The 21,953-nt window shown below is 38.2% G+C and overlaps 1 protein-coding gene across 2 annotated transcripts in view; it reads right to left on the reverse strand.

The window, feature by feature from the left end:
• COL9A1 (collagen type IX alpha 1 chain) overlaps window positions 1-21,953 on the reverse strand; it is a 198,958-nt gene that overhangs the window by 150,229 nt on the left and 26,776 nt on the right. For both annotated transcript variants that reach the window (XM_055113856.2, XM_055113857.2), the window contains 2 exons: window positions 17,750-17,903; window positions 14,919-15,101 (listed from right to left, as the gene is read on the reverse strand). The gene's annotated coding sequence lies outside the window, so the exon portion shown is untranslated. The remainder of the gene's footprint in view (window positions 1-14,918; window positions 15,102-17,749; window positions 17,904-21,953) is intronic.

Here is a 21,953-nt window from a genome sequence, read left to right on the forward strand (position 1 = left end):
ATAATCAAGCCCCTCTCTCCTTCCTTTTGAATATCTCATATCTGCCCACTTCTTTCACTCACACTGTCTCACACTCTATTCAAGCCCCACATCACCTTACACCCAGAATTCCTAGCTCTTTAGAGTTCCCAGCCCCTGTCTAAACTAAACACCTCCTTAAAGCATTATCTTCATCATGTCATTCCCAGATTTAAAAACTTTTAATGCCTCCTCAATGTGTATAACAGGGGATATTTACCTGGCATTCACGAAAAGGTTTCCAGAGAATTTCTGAAAGCACTGAAATTCTGTGCAATCATTTGTGTGCTGTGAATTATTTTGCTGGTAAAAATATCTAGTTTCTTCAAATCCTTCTTGAGGTCCTACAAAAGGCTGACAATCATCCATCTTTAGGGCAAAAGTTAAGCTCAATGACCAGTATTCAAGAGGTGAGATCAAGCTTGCATTTCACTCTCGTCCCCTAAGTCAGGTCCTTAGGTGGGTAAGTTCTCCTCATCCTATACATTTATTTATTCATTCAACAAACATTCATTGAACACTTCTATGTTCCAGACACGATTATAGGCACTCAGGACACATAGATGAAAGAATAGCCTCCTCCCTAAGGCATTTCCAAACTCTTATAACAACTCCCCTGTCAAGCAGGTGGGAAACTAGTCTATGGCTGGGCTTGATATTTCAGGAATTGGAGAAAGGTGTCAGACTGGGATGAGAGAAAGGGTCCTGAGAGCTCAGGAACAAAATGTAACAAAAGTAACATCCACAGAGATCCTCTAACACATCAAGTCCAAAGGAGAGTGAAGAGCAGAGAAGTGAAAAATCAAGCAGAAACAGAATCCAAAGCTCAGCCAAACTAGAAAGAGCAAATGGATTCAAGACGATAAAGAAGAGATGGGGCCTGTAGGAATTCTCTGGAGTGCCCATACGTAGATCCAGATTCATTTCTACACAGTCTCCAATGGTGTCAGTTCAGTGGGAGAGAGCTGCCAGGACTCCAAGAAACAGCAGAGGGACATGAGACACTAAAGTCTGCTGAGAGAGTCCTGGAAGGCTTTACAATGCTGGTCACATATAAGGTGACCCTTCAAAGAGGAGTAGGATTTTGTCAGATGGACAGAAGGGAGGGCAGGACATTCCATAAAAGGGAACATTCAATGCAAAGGCCCAGAGTCTTGACATAGCATGTTTGGGAGACCAAAAAGTGATTTAGTATAAATGGAGGCTTGGAGCAAATTATTTAGAGATGATGACTGATACTCTCCCTAAGTATATAGATACTTGACAGTCCAAAAGAAAATTAGATATGTAACTCAGAATTTTAGAGCAGAAATAAGTGGAGTTTGCTAGACAAAGCCCCTCTAAGTAACTATGTCTTGGGGAAGATTTGTCTCACCCAAATTAACTAAGGGCAAAGTCAACACTAGATTTCTTGTCCACTAATCGACTTTGTTTGAAGTTGCCTGTGTGCCACACAGCCAGCTCTGACACCAGATTCAAATTGTTTGGCCTTATATTAGAAGTAGGGCATTCAGGAACACACATACACACACAACATCCAATGACTATAAAGTAGGAGGGCAGGTGGGAAAATGGTAATTTTTCACTTTAATAGTTTATAATACTGAACATCTTTGAATGTTCTAATAAGAAAAAAACAAGAGAAGACATAAAAAGAATGAGGTAATACTATTATCTCTGCCAATGACAGAATAGGGGTCTAGCATTGTACTTGTTGCATAGCCAGTGGTGTGCTGGCAAATGTTTAACAGCCAATATGCAGGGAAGGAATGGAACAGGGAGCTCATCTGTAGGGTTTTCCAGTTTCTATAGTGTAAGTATGCTTCTGTGGCTGATTTCAAGCTACCACTGTGGTATAATGGAGATGCTAACAATTGGTTCTCAGAAGTTAGTACAAGCTGATTCAAGTGCACCACTGCTAGCAGAACTCAATAAGCATCTAGTAGATCCATCAACAACGAACCAACCACCACCTACAGGGCCTTCAACTTCCTCTGGCTTCAGTCAATGATTAAGCCACAGCTGCCCATTCCTGGCAGACAAAATGAAATAGTTAATCTATCTAGCTAAGAAGTGCTGCACTTCACAGAATATAAAGAGGCTAAACCCTCCTTTCCTAGCACTACGGCCCTCCTCTTCCCTAACTTAGCTGACTAGCATGGACTTGATCTTGATCTAAATGATGCTGTTGTTCATCACACTTCCAGGAACAAGTATGACAAAAGCATTGGCCAGAACCAATGAAAAGATTCCTTTTGGAGTACTTAAGTCATTTAGCCTTGCTTGTGAAATTATGCTGAAATGAAGCAGATGGAAGTTCAGCAGTAGTCATGCCAAAATCAATGTCAAGTATGACATTCAGATATAATACTGAATGGGCTGGGCATGATGCCTCACACCTGTATTCTCAGCACTTTGGAAGGCCGAGGCAGACAGATCACTTGAGGTCAGGAGTGTGAGACCAGCCTGGACAACATGGTGAAACCCCATCTCTACTAAAAATATAAAAATTAGCTGGGCATGGTGGCAGGTGCCTATAATCCCAGCTACTTGGGAGCCTAGGCAGGAGAATCACTCCACCAGAGGTGGAGGTTGCAGTGAGCTGAGATCGCACCACTGCACTCGAGCCTGGGCAACAGAGTGAGACTCCATCTCAGATAAATAAATAAATTTTTCAAAAAGAGATAATACTGAATGATGAGAGGTGCCTATATGGAAGCCTGATGATATTCACAAGCAACCAATAGAAAGGCAGCAGTTTATTTGCCACTATTAACATCACTGATGGTGTTGCACCCTTAATATAGATGAATATGGATAAAAGTTCTGGAAAAAGTACTAGTCTGCTTGCTTTCTTAGGACCTGAGCCATTCATCCCCCAGCCATGCTAAAGTGAGTATTTGAATGGTCTTTTAAAGAAAGGCTTTCTAGGGCTAGAAAACTGTGCTGGTAGCTTCCTCTGCAGGCCTTAACCACTTAATCAGCCCATCTGGCACTTGCATAACACTCACTGGGAGGCTTTCTCACTCTCCTAGCTTCAACCTAACATTCTGATCTGCTGAATTGACTTTCTGCTTCAACCAGGCCACCCTTCCAGCTCTCTGCTGCCCCCTTCTGTCGCCAAGCAGTAACGACTACATTGGCCCCATCTTTTGGACAGGAATCTTGTACTCAAAACCAGTGACTTCTCTGTTCTTTCCCTTTTGGCCTCTGCATGTTTCTCTGAACTGTTAACAACTCTTCCTGCTTTGTACTCTGGTTTGGCTTCAAAGACAACTGTCTCTCCTGGACTTTTTCACAACTTCTCAGTTAATACTTGTGAGTCCTTTCCTGAATTTCCTCTTTTTATCTCATTAATAAAGAACATATTCAAACAGATAATTCAAGGACATCTGCTTCTTTCCTTCTATACTCATTCCTAAGGGAAATTCTTCCCTTTACAGATTTTCAAACAACAGCCTCAATGGAAGTCATAGATTTCCATTACGAGAGCTAACATTTCATTTTCTCTATAGTCCTACATTTTTCACTTTTTTTTTCACAGTCCTTATTTATACAGATTTCTGGGTTGGAGTTAGTTTAGCCAGCTAGTCTGGCCCTGGCATTCTAGCGACTAGACTATGATGTCTAGACCTCAAAAGGGCAAATTGTGTAGGTCTTTCTGAGAAAATTAGAATATTACTTCCCGTGTGGATGTCCAGGAAACTTCCACTGGAAATTTATCAAAACTGGGGAGCTGATGATTAATCACATCCAAAGAATAAGCTAATATGTACACAAATGAGACAAAAGTGAAAATAGGAACATTGTCTTGGTATGGACAAAGGGTTTGCTATGGCAGTCACCAGGCTAGTTCGTGTAGCCATGAGTTGAGGTTTCCTAACAAAACAAAGAGGTTCTTACCTCCAGAATGCTGCTGGACCCACAAATATCAGGGACAGATTTGATGACTTCTTTAAGTTCCCTTCTTTAGATTCTCACCTAGCAGTCTATAATTTTAGGATTGTGGAGAATATTAGTAATAATTAAACATGGCAGCCCTTAATCAATGGCATTTAGACAAAAAGATGATGCATTAAACATGCTGTTTTCACTGTCCTCCCCATCTTCACCCCTGTGCAGCCCTGTTAAGAATGAACACATTAATAATTTACAAACGCGCACATATGCTAATCTATTTTCTAAAGTGATGGAAAGATTCATAGTTTGCCAGTGTCCGTTCCAAACAGCATGATTTATTGAGGATTAAGGTTTAAGCTTATCCTCTCTAAATTCATCCTCAGTAATAAGATTTTGGTTCATTTGAATGTAAATGCTGCAGCTGAGTATCCAGAAGCTGCGTCTATTTAAATCCCTATCCAAGATATTACTGAACATGTTGCCTACATGTCTGACATAACTTTTTTTAAAGTAAGTTAACATTTACTCAGAAGTGAGCTGAGTCAAATCAAATCACCTCATTTCTATTTTAAATAATTGTACTTTATTTCACCTTTAAACTTACCTTGGGTACGTTCCACTTTTATTTTTTAAAATAGTATTTTTCTGTCGCTGAATAAAAACAGCTGACCCAAAGCAACTTTTATGCTGACAATTTGATCAAAGTAGATCACTCTGAAGTAAGCATGACATATTCTGAGTAACGCAATATGCTTATTACAAAACAGTGTAAAAATGGCTTCATTACAATGTTGTCAGTAGATAAAGACATTACTAATATTGGATTTTACATATTCTAAGGAAGGAATGGGACAGACTATTTCTGGCTTTGAATGTGACAGACATAATTTCATCAGTCATACAAATAAACCCATGGTATGCAGATCTATCATTATATAAATGTGGAAAATTATACTCAATTAATTAAAGTTTAATTTAAAGCAGTGAATATAACCAATATTTGATATACATACATATCAGAATTTAAGATTGAATGTAGTTAATATTACTGGAAAAAAATAATAAATTATTCAATTATCTTCTGTTTACACTGCACCCAGAAATATTTTGTAAAATCTCGCCTGCTTCAATTGTAAGTGGTTAGAAACTAGCAATAAATTAGTAAGTCTTGAATTCCTAGGTTTTAAATTTCAGGCAGCCAACTTGAAAAAAATACAAGATTGATAAAGTCATAAAAACTTTATGTAAACACATAGTTCACTGCTTTGAATTAAAGAGTAAACATAAAGATTAGTCACTAATTTGCTGATGGTTCTTAACATTTCTTGGACATCTGCCAACATTTGTACATTTAAAGCTAGGAAAGAAACCAGAATTTCTTCAATCTTGCCACTAGATGGCATAGACTTGGAGACTCAGCCTTGGCTTAAAAGTAGTTTAAGCAAAACACAAAACACAGAATCTTTGTATGGTGGACATAGAGAAGAAAAGTTTATATTACCTTGGGTCAAAGAGGATAAGAAGAAGAATAAATAAATAATATTTCCCTATACCATATTTAAGTTTTCCGTATGAAAGTTTAGAATACAAGAATTTTATAATTTGTCATACATGGGAACAGGGAAGAAAATTGGTGGTAAAAAATAAAATATTTTCCTTGAAATTTATCCATTTTTAGCTATGAAAAAATTACCACAGGATAGGGAAGGATTAAAACCACTGATTCCCCCTTTCCCCACTTTTGGAATGAACACAGGTAAATATATGCATGCAACTATTAGAAACAGATTAAAAATTAGTTGAATTTAAATTGAAAACATCTGGTGACCTATTGAGCAATTTAAATGCCTTAAATTTAGCTTTTTATTGATAAATATTCATGCTGATTTTCATTCCAAATAACATTTTTAACAGCTTTATTGAGATAAAATTTATATACCATAAAATCCAACCATTCAAAGTGCACAATTCAGTGCTTGCTAGTATAGTCACAGGGTCGTACAACCATCACCATAACGTCAGGACATTTTTGTCCCCCTTGAAAGAATCCCTGTGTCTATTGGCTGTCATATCCATCCCCCTCCCTGTCCCATCTCATCAGCAACCTCTTCTCTATTTGGTGTCTCTATGGACTTGCCTATTCTGGATATTTCATATAAATAGAATCATACAATATATGGTCTTTTGTGACTGATTTTGTTCATTTAGCATAATGTTTTCCAGACTTATCCATGTTTCAGTATGTATCAGAACTTCATTCCTTCTTAGGGCTGAAAATATTCCATTGTATAGATATCCCACATTTTCCTTATTCATTAATCAGTTGAACATTTGGATTGTTTCTACTTTTTGGCTATTATGAATCGTACTACTATGAACATTGGTGTAGAGGTTATCTGTTTGAATTTGTTTTCAAATTTTGGAGTACATACCTAGGAGTGGCATTACTGGGTTATTGGTAATTCTGCTTAACTTTCACAACAGCTCCACCTTTTACGTTCCCATCAGCGACGTACAAACATCTCAATTTATCTACATTTCTCCTTGGCAACATTTACTATTTCTGGGGTTTTTGTGTTTGCTTGTTTGTTTGTTTGTTTGTTTTGTATTGCCATCCTAGAGGGTGTGAAATGGTATTTCATTGTGGCTTGACTTGCACTTCCCTAATGCCTGATGATATAAATAAACCATCTTTTCATGTGCTTACTGGTCATTTGTATATTTTCTTTAAAGAAATATCTATTCAAATCCTTTGCCTGTTTGTAACTGGGTTGTTCGTCTTTTTATTATTGAGTTCTATGAGTTCTTTGTGTATTCTGAATATAAATCTCTTATCAGACACATGGATTCCAAATATTATTCCTGTGCTGTGGATTGTCTTTTCACTTTCTTAATGGCATCCTCTGTAGGGCAAACTTTTTAAAAAATTGTACATAGTTTAATTCACCATTTTTTTGGTTACCTTTGCTTTTGGTGTCGTATCTAAGAAACTATTGTCTAACACAAAGTCACTAAGATTTACTCCTATGTTTTCTTATAAGAGTTTGATTGCTCTTCCATGAGATTTATGATGCATTTTGAGTTAACTATGTACCTCACATACAGTGTGAGGTAGAGCTCCAACTTCAATCTTTTGCATTTGGATATAGAGGTGTCCCACCATTATTTGTTGAAAAGACTATTATTGCCCAATTACTGAATTGTCTTGGTCCAAGTAACATTTTGTATGTTAAATAATTTGCATCGTTTGAAAGTAAAATTAAGAAGTATTATACCAGATGCTTTACTGAGGCTCAAACATTCAAAGGTTATACATTTCAAATAAGTTTGTGATTTCAACACAACTCTATGCCTAGCATCAGTAGATATGCAATAAAATGTTGATAAATGAATAAACATACAAACCTGTTTAATTTTTGTTTTCAAAAATCAAGTTATGTATCTCTACCTTCATTTTGCTTCATATATTTTATTTACAAACTAGAAAATTCTGAGATTTCATAATACAGGACACTAGTAAATTTACTAAATGCTTGTTGATGTCTATTTGCTTCTTGATAAAAGTTGTTAATGTAAGAAAACTTGTTTAGAAGACTACATATATTGAAAAAGCATCTGGCTAAGTGGTCCAATTTACCTGGAACCTTTTTTTTTTTAAACATTTCTCATCAGTGCTGTCTCTCAAACTAACCAATCTGCTGGTAGCAACCACACATGATATACAAAATGCGTCATCAACTTACCTAAGAAAAGTTAGTAATTACTTAAGAAAAGTACTATACAATGTGAGGATCATAACAATTAACACCAATTATTGAACACTGTACAGGTACTTTATGTCTGGTTAAGCTAATGGCCTAGAGTGGCAAAATTAGTATGCTGTGGAACCTGTGCTGAAACCCAGATCTGACTCCAAAAACAATGTTGCTGGCCTCTTTATTGTGTCATCCGAAGACAGTATGGATTGTGTTAAATTCCCCTATGAAGACCTAACACAGGTGTCTCTAGATAAGTAGACAGGATTTGTATTTATAATGGTAACACTGAGGAGGTTCAGGGGCACATAAGATCCCCCATTTCAAAATGTGTTCCCCACCCAATATGTTACTACAAATGTACACACAACTGTAAACAGCATAACAGAATGTGAAGCATGACAGCATTCATCATTTGTTCTTTTATTCATTCATGCAGCAAATATTTAGAGTGCTGGTTATGAACTAGACATTATCCTAGGCATTGGAGATTCATCAATAAACAAGACAATGTTCTTGCAATCATGGACCTTCTTGAGAGTGAATAGACTGAGATAAGAAATACAGGTATCTAAAAATAGAATAAGATCATTTTTGGTGGTGAAAAAGCTATGAAGAAAATTCAAAAGGATGATTAAATACAGTTATGAGAGGGGAAGGGCTACTTTGGCTCAGAGAGTCAGCAAAGGTCTCTATGTGAAAGTAATATTTGGACCCATACCAAAAACATGAGAAGGAGGGAGCTATGTGAAGATCTGGGAAAAAGGAGTTCTAGGTAGAGGGAACAGCAAGTGAAAACACATGGAGGTGAGAATGAGCCTAGCTGTTGGAGGAAGAGATAGAGATAGGTGGTGGAACATAGTAGATGAGGGTGAGAGTGGTGGAGATGAAGTCTGGACAATAGGCTTCACATAAGCTCTTGTCCATCACAATAAGGAGTTTGGTTATTAATCTAATCATTTTGGGTAAACATTAGAGAATTTTAAGCAAAAAATAATATTGCCAGTGAATATGGTGAGAAGTAATTCAAGATATATTTTACAGGTAGAAGCAGGAGAGCTTGTTGAAGTATCATATATACAGGTGAGAAAGACAAAGAGTTAGATTCATGAAGCCAGGTACTTACACTGTAAAACATAATTCATACTTCTATTTTTGCAAAATAGAAATTGCAAATTTCCTAACATTATTGAAATTAAAAGAAAAACTGTGCTTCCTCTCTTCCTCGTCTTCTCCATCTCATCCCCACGGAGAATTTTATCATCATCACATCAGTTTCTGCATTCCAATAATTTTAGTCACACCATGCCTGTGCTATGAATGATACATAGTTTATTGTACCAATGTGCTATGCACAGGAGGAAAGACAGAGTTATTCTTTCCAAGAAAACAAAAATCAACTATCTTGCCATATTCACCAAAGTGCTTTTCGCTTAAATAATTGAGTGTGTTCCTAGTGGTAAACGCGTCTGGGATTACTTGCCCCATCCATAGCCCCTTCTCTGAAAACTACTGATAAGGTTTGGCTCTGTGTCCCGTCCCCCACAACTCACTTTGAATTGTAATAATCCCCACGTGTGGTGGGAGAGACCCGGTGGGAGGTAATTGTATCTTGGGGGCGAGTTTTTCCCATGCTGTTCTCGTGATAGTGAATAAGTCTCATGAGATCTGATGGTTTTATAAAGGGGAGTTCCCCTACAGAAGCTCTCTTGTCTGCCAGCATGTAAGACGTCCCTTTGCTCTTCCTTTGTCTTCCACCATGATTGTGAGGCCTCCCCAGCCATGTGGAACTGTGAGTCCATTAAACCTCTTTCCTTTATAAATTACGTGGTCTCGGGTATGTCTTTATTAGCAACATGAGAAGAGATGAATACAACTACCTTTACCTATAATCTCACCCAAGGAACCAGCCCAGACATCCATGTTTTTACCATGTAATTTCATTCCCTACCCCCAACACATACGCGATTGGATCAGGATTGCCAGCTAGTTTATTAGTAGATAAAAGCGTTGATAAAGCAAAGACAAAGAGAGCCCACTAGTGTTAGGTTCTGGAACTGACAAATCACGGAGAGAGAACTTGAAACCATACCAAGGTGAGACAAAGCCAAGTACATGCTGCAGTTATGGGGAAAAGAAACTGTAGCGGATCAGGAGACGGGAAAGACCAGACCGGTATAAAGACAGATAGTGGAAGACCAAAACATAGAAACAAGAGAGCATGCAGACTTAGAATTCAACAATCTAATGGTTTGGGTGGGTGTTTTGCAACCAGAAGTCCTGGCTGAAACAATCCCCTACTCCATTCAACATATAATGCCATTTACAAATACCTGACTTTAACTCAACTTTTATTAGGAAAAAATCCAAAGCCTTGCTATAGTGGGCCATTGGTGGATATTTTTGACCAACTGACCTATCTTCCATTCAATGAAACAAGATTCTGTCTCAGAGTATGAATCTTCCAAGATAGCTCGAGACCGTCAAGGTCATTAAACCCTCTGTGACTCATGGAAAGGGAAGGAGTTTAAAATTTTTATCTCCTCTTTCCAAAAATCCCTAACTGGTATTCCATGACACTTAAAAAAACTTTCATGATTGAAACTACAAGAAAAGGCTTTTTTTTCTGGCCAATATTGCATGTACTATCACTAATTTTCTAGCTGAGATTAGAATATGTATAGTGATAAGATGAAGTATATGAAAGTTACATTATCATATTGTGCTATATTGTAGAACCAAAACAAAAAGAAATTGTGAAGGTCTGTCACTGGAAATGTGTGAGAACCTGATAAGAAAAAGGGAGTCTGGAATGTGACAAAATCCATGGATAAATATAACTAAGTGTAGCAAAACTCGAACAATAGATATTCTGGGCACTAAAAGATCTAAAATAGAAACAAGGACAAAATGATACATTTTTAACTGTATATTCACACACATACTGTATTCCTATGTAGGTATGCCCTATACATATGTGTATACGAATACATAAAGAAAAGGCCGGGGGAAGACACACCAGTTGATAATAACTGTGATTACCTCTGGAAAAGCTACATGAGTGGTCAACAGGGACTTGGGCTTCATCTATAATGTCCGACTTTTTTTTACATGAAATACTTATATCATTAAACATACTTTTTAATTATTTAGAAAAATATTGAACAAACAAGAATGAAAAAAGAAAAAGCTGCATAAGAAACTGTGCTAATGTGAAAATAGTTGCAAAATATAGGGATGTGGTGTTACCCAGTTTGCCAACCTGTGAACCTATGGAAGTCATGGCTAAAAGTTTACAAATTCATGCTACCAGATTCTGACACAAAACTTTGACGAGTCTTTACCATCAGCTGTTTTATTGAAATGAGAAGAAATAAGATTTATCTACATACTGCCCAATGGCATAATTAGATAATTCTAGATTCCCTTAGAGTTCAGTTCTCAACAAAAGATGAACAGTCCTGGGCTCTTTCTCAACCAACCTTGATAAAATCTGAAAAGCTGTCCCTGTCAGGAAAGCTGGTAACAGATTAGCTGAAGCAGTAGTGCTGATAAGGAGCTTCAAACCCTTAAAGTCTGAGGTGCCTCTATTGCAAAAAATTAGCTGCGGACAAATAGGAAACAACAAATGACAGGCGACCTGTTCTTTTTTTTTTTTTTTAATTATACTTTAAGTTTTAGGGTACGTGTGCACAATGTGCAGGTTAGTTACATATGTATACATGTGCCATGTTGGTGTGCTGCACCCATTAACTCGTCATTTAGCATTAGGTATATCTCCTAAAGCTATCCCTCCCCCCTCCCCCCACCCCACAACAGTCCCCAGAGTGTGATGTTCCCCTTCCTGTGTCCATGTGTTCTCATTGTTCAATTCCCACCTATGAGTGAGAATATGCGGTGTTTGGTTTTTTGTTCTTGCGATAGTTTATTGAGAATGATGATTTCCAGTTTCATCCATGTCCCTTCAAAGGACATGAACTCATCTTTTTTATGGCTGCATAGTATTCCACGGTGTATATGTGGACAGGTGACCTGTTCTAAGAATTGCTGTTAAGGCACAACCTAAGATTGATATATCAAATAGTTGTCCCTCTCATCATTTCTTAATCACCCCATTCAAACCACCCTAAGTTACACAACACATAACTGAAATTTCTAACATTGAACCAAAAACCACCCCAACCATTTATCAGAATGCTAATCACACTTTTAAAACTTTACTTTCAAAAAAGAAAAATTAAAGGAAAGAAACAGAATGAGAAATTCACTTGCTTGTGTGCTAGACATTTTAAACCTTTTCAAAATCATGACCTAACCTAAAATGTTCTAGAAGCACAAAGTAAAATCATATTTATATCCATGTGCCTTACAGTCATCCTCCTTACCTCATTGAAGGTATTCTGAAGGAAAATTTGAGAGATCATTTTGGTACTAAGATGAAAGGTCCCTCTTTAAAAATGTATACAGAATGTTAGGAAGATCTTCAAAATGTCTAGGAGAAAGACTAGAAGAGAGATTTCCCTTAGAGTATTTTTCCTCAGTTTTTGAAAGGAAAAACACAAATAAATGAGTGAAGATATCAATTTAAAAGCACTCATATTCCCCGCTTTTCTGTGCACATTACTGAATACTGTAAATAGGGTGTATGAACTTCCAATTGATTTTCCACAAATAACTACAGATTTGCACACATTTATTCATTCTTTTACAGCGCCCTGTGGGTCCAATACATTCATTTGCACAGTGGCTAGAGACAGTCTAGGAGAGATGCTGCAGGCCCCAAAGCAAGTGGGGCTAACTGGACTATGTGAGAATTGAACCCATGACCTTGGCCTCCACTAGGCTATAATCAAAAGAGTTAATAACCAACCAACAACTGCTCAGATGACGGCAATTTCCAAGCATAACAATAAGAAGAACAGTACTTCAGAAAATAAAATTTTAAGTATGCTGTTGAAAACCTGGATGGCAAATAGTGGAGCAAAAAATAAATACCTGCTTTCTAGTCAAGTCCAAAATACTTTCTTATTGTTGTTGTTGTTAAACCTCAGATAACTTTTGGTGAAATAATTTTGAATGTATATTTTATTTCTTCTTCTTCTTTGTTTTTTGTTTGTTTGTTTGTTTGTTTTGAGACAGTTTCCCTCAGTTGCCCAGGCTGCAGTGCAGTGGCGCGATCTCGGCTTATCACAACCTCCACCTCCAATGCTCAAGCGATTCTCCTACCTCAGCCTCCCGAGTAGCTGGGATTATGGGCATGCACCACTATACCCAGCTAATCTGTGTATTTTTGGTAGAGACAGGGTTTCATCATTTTGCCAAGACTAGTCTCGAACTCCTGGCCTCAAGTCACTCTCCCACCTCAGCCTCCCAAAGTGCTGGGATTACAGGCATGAGCCATCCCACCCGGCCTCAAATGTATATTTTTAACCTAAAGTGTTTCTTATGTGTAGTTAAACAAGTCTTTATCCATTCAAAAAATATATGAGACTGTTAAGAGTTCATCGCTATGAGAACAATAATAAGCTATTGATCAGAAAGGACTGAGTAATAAGCTAAAGTAGAAACAAGTTAGTAATCCATTAACTAGTAAGTTAGTTACTAGCTTCTGTATGTGTATCTGCTACAGAAAAAACAAAAGCAACCACAATGTTCAACACAAGCTACCAGCAACATTGAGCTACATAAACAGCTCTCCATAGGTCCCAGATGAAGAGAAGGGCCAGACAAACCAAAAGTGAGGAACTGTAATGGTTAATTTTATGGGCTGACTGGGCTAGGCCAAAGTACCCAGTACTTGGTCAAACATCAATCTAGAGTCTCCTGTGAAGGTATTTTATGGATGTTATTATTATGTAAACAGTAGATTTAGAATAAAGTAGATCATCCCTCATAATGTGTGTGGGCCTACTCCGCTTAGGTGAAGGCCTTAAAAGAAAACAGACTGAGTATCTACGGAGGAAGAAAGGATTTTGCCTGTAGCCTACTTTCAGTCTCAAACTGCAGCATGAACTCTTCCCTGAGACTGTAGGAGGGCAGAGGTGGACTAAGGGAGACCTGTCAGATGCTGTACTTCAGGCAAGAAATGATAGTGACCCTAGTCATTAGGTGGTAGACATGCAATTCCATCAATACATGGGTGGGAGAATTCCAAATTGGAGCTGCATCTCTTTGGAAATACTGGGTCCTGAAGGCTGCCGCTGATTATACCATAGAGTGATGACCAAGCCTTATGCATGGATCCAGCTAAGTATTCTTACAAGTTCCTGAGGTGGGCAGGCAGGAAAATCAACCAGCTACTTTGCAATTACAGTGACTATATTTATAATTATGGTCATGTGCCACATAACAATGTTACAGTCAATGGCCAACTGTATATATGACTGTGGCCCCATGAGATTATAATGGACCTGAAAAACTATCATTCAGTGATGTCATAGGGAAACTGCCTTTGCAAGATTGTAACTGAGGAGATTATGACAGTGAAAGAGATCAGACCTAACCGACTCTATCTTGCTTCTAACCCCTAAGCTGTCCTTGTTCATTCCTGAGCAAGGAACTTTGGGAAGGAATTCAGTTCATGGTTTGACTCTGAAACAAAATTGGTAACAGCCCTTTCCTGAAAAGACCCCCTTCTTGCCTGGGGTCCAGTCTGCCCTTGCAGGACTACCAAATTACCTACAAGATTGGAAATTGCAGTTTGGGGGTCATGCAGCCTCTGGGTCCAAGAGTCTGAACCTCCCCAGGGGGTCACACAGCCTCTGGCTCCAAGAGTCTGAACCTCCCCAAATTGCTCCTGGGGATATCATCAATATTGTAAAACCTAAGATCAGGGTTTGAGATATGTTGCAGACCCTGCACTCGATGGATCAGCTGACACCACCCACACCAGTAATCTGGGCCAACCAGTTCTGCCATCTCACCCAGGAACAGAAGACATTTAAAAAACCTAACTTCAACCCCCTATGATTCCATTTCCAACCTGACCAATCAGCACTCCCCACTTCCCAAGGCCCTACCCGTCAAATTAGCTTTAAAAACTCTGATCCCTGAATGTTTGGGGAGACTGATTTGAATAATAATAAAACTCCAGTCCCCTGCACAGCGGCTCTGCACGAATTACTCTTTCTCCATTGCAAATTCCTTGTCTCGATAAATCAGTTCTGTCTAGGCAGCAGGCAAGGCGAACCCACTGGGCGGTTACAATAGCCATTGTGAAATTGTAGTGCGTAACACATTACTTACAAGTTTGTGATGATGCTGGTATAAACAAATCTTGTGCTGCCAGTCTTACAAAAGCATAACATTATGGCCAGTCGCAGTGGCTCACACCTGTAATCCCAGAACTTTGGGAGGCTGAGGCAGGTGGATCGCCTGAAGTTAGGAGTTTGAGAACAGCCTGGCCAACATGGTGAAACCTGGTCTCTACTAAAAAAGAAAAAAATACAAAAAAATTAGCCAGACGTGGTGGTGTGCACTGCTGTCCTAGCTACTCAGGAGGCTGAGGCAACAGAATCATTTGAACCCAGGTGGCGGAGGTTGGCAGTGAGCCAAAATCATGCCACCACACTCCAGCCTGGGCGACAGAGCCAGACTCCATCTCTTAAAAAAAAAAAAAAAAAAAGCATAATACATACAATTATGTGCAGTATAACTGTGTTACTAGTTTATGTATTTCCTGCACTACGCTTTTTATTGTTATTTTAAAGTGTACTCCATTTACATATATATATATATTTTTTAAAGTTTATGTACCACCAGGGATGAGGTTAAAACAAAATGTTAACTATAAAACAACATCAGTCAGGTCCTTCAGGAGGTATCCCAGAAGAAGACATTGTTACCATAGGAGATGACAGTTCCATGCACACTATTGCCCCTGAAGACCTTATGGGACAGGATGTGGAGGTGAAAGACAGTGATATTGATGATCCTGACCCTGTGTAGGCCCCAGCTAATGTGTGTCTCTGTGTCTTCATTTTTAATTTTAGAAAAGTTTAAAAAGTAAAAAATCAAAAAAAATTTAAAATAGAAAAAAGTTTATAGGATAAGGATATAAAAAATGTTTTTGTACAGCTATACAATCTGTTTGTGTTTAAGCTAAGGATTATTACAAAAGAGTCAAAAAGTTTAAAAATTAAAAAGTTTATAAAGCAATAAAATTACAGTAAGCTAAGGTTAACTTATTATTGAAGAAAGAATTTTAAATAAATTTGTGTAGTCTAAGTGTACAGTGTTTATAAAGTCTACAGTAGTAAGCAGTAATGTCCTAGATCTTCACATTCATTCACCATTCACCCACTCAATCCCCCACAGCAACTGCCAGTCCTGCATGCTCCATTCATGGTAAGTGCCCTATATAGGTGTACTTTTTTTTATCTTTTTTTTTTTTCCCCAGAGTCTCATTCTGTCACCCAGGTTGGAGTAGTGTGCAGTGGTGCGATCTTGGCTCACTGCAACCTCCACCTCTTTGGCTCAAGTGATTCTCCTGCCACAGTCTCCTAAGTAGCTGAGATTACAGGCACCTGCCACAACACCTGGCTAAGTTTTCTATTTTTAGTAGAGATGGGGTTTCACTACATTGGCCAGGCTGGTCTCAAACTCCTGACCTCAAGTGATTCTCCTGCCTTGGCCTCCCAAAGTGCTGGGATTACAGGTGTGAGCCACCACGCCTGGCCCATTTTTTATCTTTTATACCTTATTTGTATTATACTTTTTCTACATTTACATATGTTTAGATGCACAATTACTTACCATTGTGTTACAATTGCTTACAGTATTCAGTAGAGTAACATACTATACAGGTTTGTAGCCTACAAGCAATAGACTATACCTGTGGCCTAGGCATATAGTAGGCTATACCATCTAGGTTTGTGTAAGTACACTCTATGATGTTCACACAAGTAAGTCACCTAACAAATGCATTTCTCAGAATGTACTCCTGTCGTTAAGTGACGCATGACTGTACAGCTAAATAAACCTGGGAAGTTCTGGTTTCATGACTATAAGGAGAGAATGTGGTACCAGAGGGACACAGTTTGCTCTGCATTCTAGAAACAGGGAGCAATGACTTTTCTAGTCTATCTCTAGAATTATCCCCAATAGACAAAATCCTAGCTATGTTTTCATAGTCTGCCTCCTTGACATATACCTTCTTACAACACCGATGAATGATGAGGCTTTCTTGGCTTGGTGGGCCATGAGGATCATCCAACTTAGTCCTCTTATGCCGATCTATGCCCAATTAATAACTTAAGTGTAATGTCACTTCCCATGGAGATTTTCCTGTAAGAAGCAAGTTCCCATAGTAGCAACCATAAACATTTTTTCTTCTTTTTTAAAATTTTGAGGTATGGGCATGGTGGCTTATACCTGTAATCCTACCACTTTGGGGGCTGAATGAGGAGGACCACTTGAACCCAAATTTTGAGACCAGCTTGGGCAGTATAGGGAGATTTTTGTCTCTACAAAAAATTTAAAAACTAGCCAGGCATGATGACACAAGCCTGTAGTCCCATCTACTCAGGAGGCTGAAGCAGGGGAATCGCTTGAGCTCAGGAAGTCAAGGCTGCAGTGAGCCATGTTCAAACCACTGCACTCCAGCCTGGGTGACAGAGCAAGACCTTGTCTCAAAAAAATTTTTAGAATAAATTTTATTGTGCATATTTAAGGTATGAAGCATGATGTTATGAGATACATATGTACAGTAAAATGGTTACTATAGTGAAACAAATTAACATATCCATCATCTCACATAGTTATCCACCTTTCCCTCCTGTGGCAAGAGCAGCTATAATCTACTCATTTAGCAAAAATATTGAATACAATGCACCATTATTTAATATAGTCCTCATGCTATATATTAGACCGTTAGACTTGGTCAGCCTACATATCTGCTACTATCTATGAAGAACTTTAAACCTGCGTCTCCCAATTTTCTCCCCTCCACCTGAGCCTAGTAGCCACTGTTTTAGTTTCAATCTCCATATATTTGACCTTTTTTTTTTTTAAGATTCCACATATAAGTGAAATCATGCAATATTTTTCTTTTGTTTTGTCTGGCTTGTTTCACTTACCAGGTCCATCCATGTTGTGGGAAATGGCAGGATCTCCTCCTTTTTTAAGGCTGAATAATATTCTATTGTATAAACGTATACCACAGTTTCTTTATCCATTCATCTGCTGACAGACACCTAGGTTGTTTTCATATCCTGGCTATTGTGAATAATGCTGCAATGAATATGGGAGTATAGATATCTTTAAGAGGTAGTGCTTTCATTTCTGTTGTGTATATACCCCCAAAGAGAGATTGCTAGGCCATATGGTAATTCCATTTTTTATTTATTTAGGAACTTCCATATTGTTTTCCATAATGGTTGTACCAATTTACATCCCAACTAACAGTGTGCAAAAGTTCCCTTTTCTTCACACCCTTGCCAACACTTGTTATCTCTTGGCTTTTTGTTAACAGCTATCCTACCAGGTGTGAGATGATATCTCATAGTGATTTTGATTTGGATTTCCGTGACGATTAGTGATGTTGAATACCTTTTCATAGACCTCTTGGCCATTTTTGTGTCTTCTGTGGAGAAATATCTATTCAGGTACTTTGCCTATTTTTAAATCAGCTTATATGTTTTCTTGCTTTTGAGTTGCATAAGTTCTTTATACATTTTTGATATTAACCCTATATCAAATATATGGCTTGCAAATATTTTTTCCCAATCTATAGATTGCCTTTTCATTTTGTTGACTGTTTCCTTTGCTGTACAGCTTTTTAGTTTAATGTAGTCTAATGTATTTATTTTTACTTTTATAGCCCGAGATTTTGGTGTGATATCCAAGATATCAATGCCAAGGTCGATGTCAAGGAGATTTTTCCCTATGTTTTTTTCTAGGAGTTTTATGGTTTTAGGTCTTACATTTAGGTTATTTATTTCATTCTGAGTTAAAAGTATAAACTTTAAAATTTGCTTGACACTTTGGGAGGCCAAGACAAAAGAATCACTTGAGCCCAAGAGTTCAAGACCAGCCTGGACAACATACTGAAACCTTGTCTCTACTAAAAATAAATAATAATTTTTAAAAAACTAGTCAGGTGTCGTGGTGAATGCCTATAGTCCCAGCTACTTGGGAGGCTGAAGTGGGAGGATCTCTTGAACCTGGGAGGTCACTGCTGCAGTGAGCTATGATCATGTGATTGTACTCCAGCCTGGGCAACAGAGCAAGTCCCTGTCTCAAAAAAAAAATTGCTAGAATTATACATTTCATTGTAAATTAATAAGTTGGTTCAAAGTTCATTTACAGTGATACTATGTGTGTAACATACAAATTAATCCTCTTGAATCTGAATGCTCAGAAAATTTCAAGTTTCCTGTGTCTTGCTCATTGACAAGAGAATAGACGTTTATTAGGAAGAATTCAGGGGAAAAACTGAAGGAATGAGATGTGCAAAGTCACAGAGCCAGGAAAGAGAGTGATACAATCATTTAACACAAATGAAGCAGAGACTGAGCATTTGAGCATTGTTGGGAGATAAGTCTGGAAAGGCCAGTTCAAGTCAGATCATCCCATGAATGCCTTGAGGAGACATTTAGATTTTCCCCCAAGGCCAAGGAGATTGCAGTCTATTTGTAAGAAGAAGAGTAAAATCATCAGATTTATTTTAGAAAAATATCTCTGGTGATGATGTGGAAAATAGATTAGAGTGTAGAGCAACTAGATGAACTGGGATGAGTTAGGAGGAGTCTCAGTGGGAAACTACATAGACCTGGAAAAAGGCAATGGCAGTAGATACGGAGTATGGAGAGTCAAGAGGATAACACAAAACAAACCATATATGGGTGTTTAATGGAGAAGCATCGACAGATTTAGCTTAGTCAAATAATTGGAGAGCAATATCATTAACTGAGATAGGAAATGGAGAAGGAAAAGTGGGTTCTGTTGTTTTTTGTGTGGGTGGAGGATATATGAAATTTAGTTTTGAACATCGTGATTTTGAAATGATTATGAGTCATCCAAGTAGAGACATTCAGAAGGCAATGGAAACTACAAGTCTACACTTCAGGAGAGCCATTTGGGCATAAGCTGTAATTTTGGGATTTGCTGTAAATGATAGGCAAAGTTATAGAAGTTGATGACTTAGAATTTGGCAGTGGTGTGGGGGATTCAGGGAATGAGGTGATAAGAAGAGTAAGAATAAAATTCTGGGCTGGGCATGGTGGCTCATGCCTGTAATCCCAGCATTTTGTAAGGCCGAGGCGGGCAGATCACTTGTGGTCAGAGGTTTGAGACCAGCCTGGCCAACATGGTGAAATCCCATCTCTACCAAAAAATACAAAAATTAGCTAGGTGTGGTGGCACGTGCCTGTAATCCCAGCTACTTGGGAGGCTGAGGCAGGAGAATCACTTGAACCTGGGAGGCAGAGGTTGCAGTGAGCCAAGATCACACCACTGCACTCCAGGTTGGGCGACAGAGCGAGACCTGGTCTCAGAAAAAAAAAAAAAAAAAAAGAATAAAATTCCGAGGACCCACATATATAAGATGTTAACAGAATGAGAAGAGCCATTCAAAGATTTTAAAAAGTAATCAGAGGTGTGGGAGAAGAGACAAATAGGTGCAACGTTATAAAAGCCCATGGAAGCAAATGTTTAGAATGAAGAGAGAAGTCAATATTCCCAAATGCTCCGTAGGGTGCTAAGAGAATGAGGACTGAAAAGAGGCCACTCCATTTATAAGTTAAGTCATTTATGACCTTTTCCAGAACCATTTCATTAAAGTGGTGAGACAGAAGTAAGATTGTGAACACAATAAGTGAGAACAACTCTTTCAAGAAGTTTGGTAGTTAGGAAGAGAGAGAAAATGGCAATATGTGAAGAAGGCAGGATAGAGGGAAGAGGCCCAGATTGAAGATCTTGAGTCTTTATCTTCTCCCTATTCTCGCAATCCAACAGCAAATATGTCCTATTGATATTTGATTCAAATTATTTTCAAAACTCACCCTTCCTCCCTTTTCTTCAGTTGCTCAAGTGCTGTCAAGACTTCTTTGTTTGTCTCAGACCTGTTTCCATCTTCCCAACAACCCTCCCTGCTTCTTTTTGCTCTTCTCTCCAAGCCATCCTCCATCCTGCTGCCAGACTAATTTTCTAGAACACCAGTTACCTTATGTCATTAAGTCGCTCAAAAAACTTCTAGAGTTCCTCATTTACTCTTATTCCCTCTTCAGCCTGACATCTGACCAAGCCGAGATTGGTTCTCCCTAGACATTCCATAACCATCTCCTTCCATGCTTTAGCCAAGATGGACTTCTCACGGTCCAAGTCATTGAGTATGCTCTCCCTTCTGACTGATAAACCATCTGACTTTTCTCAGGTAATCAACCTCACCTGGCCATCAAGAATCAACTCACAAGCCTTTTATAGAAGAGGAGGAGGGGGAGGAATTAAGAATAATTACTAAACAATTTTATCTATCTTACCTTATCTCGGCTAGAAAGAAGGGAGAAGGGAAACAAGAAGGGGAAACTGGTTAAGAGAATAAATTGTAAGGTCTATATTAACGTAGAAATTAATAAACATATAATATTGAATCTAGTATCACTCTTGACCAATCATTCACATACTTTTGATAGTGAAGTTCTCTGTTTACTTCAGATACTAACATCTAGTTTATACAGGATAAACGACTCCTGTATTAAGGTTTCTAACCTACTATTCAGTATGAAAACGATGCTAATTGACGGGTTTTGGACTCAGCTTTGCAATTGGAGCACTGTGGAAAAATACCTGGGGAGCTTTTTGAAATCGCACACACTCCAGGAGATTCCGTTTTCATCTCCTTCAATGCCCTCTAGCTATGCCCTCTAGCTAAGAATCCCTGCTGCCCTGTGAGTCTTCTCACTGGTGGGAGTGGACCACTTTCCTCAGGTACAGGTTTGAGAGCCACTGCAGGGTATGTTGGGTGGCAAAAAGCAGAACGGTTACAAATTTGAGGTTAGTTATTCCTGTGAAAAAGAAAACAAAACATTATAGTAATTAATTGAGTGACTCCAGTTCCTCAGAATATAAAGAATAGACCCAGGAAAGTACTAAATGTTACACAAGGAGACTTTTTTCCTCCCTAAATGGTCACAAAAGAATTTTTTAAACATGTAAGAAATGTAATATCAAAGTAAAAATAAATCAGCCAACCAGACTGTCTCCAATCTGTTGGGTGATATATTTAGCATATTTTGTAATTAAATGAGCTGACTTTTAAAGTTGTTTTGAGACTACAACTAC

Source organism: Pan paniscus, chromosome 5 (assembly GCF_029289425.2).
Source record: "Pan paniscus chromosome 5, NHGRI_mPanPan1-v2.0_pri, whole genome shotgun sequence".
NCBI classification, from domain to species: domain Eukaryota; kingdom Metazoa; phylum Chordata; class Mammalia; order Primates; family Hominidae; genus Pan; species Pan paniscus.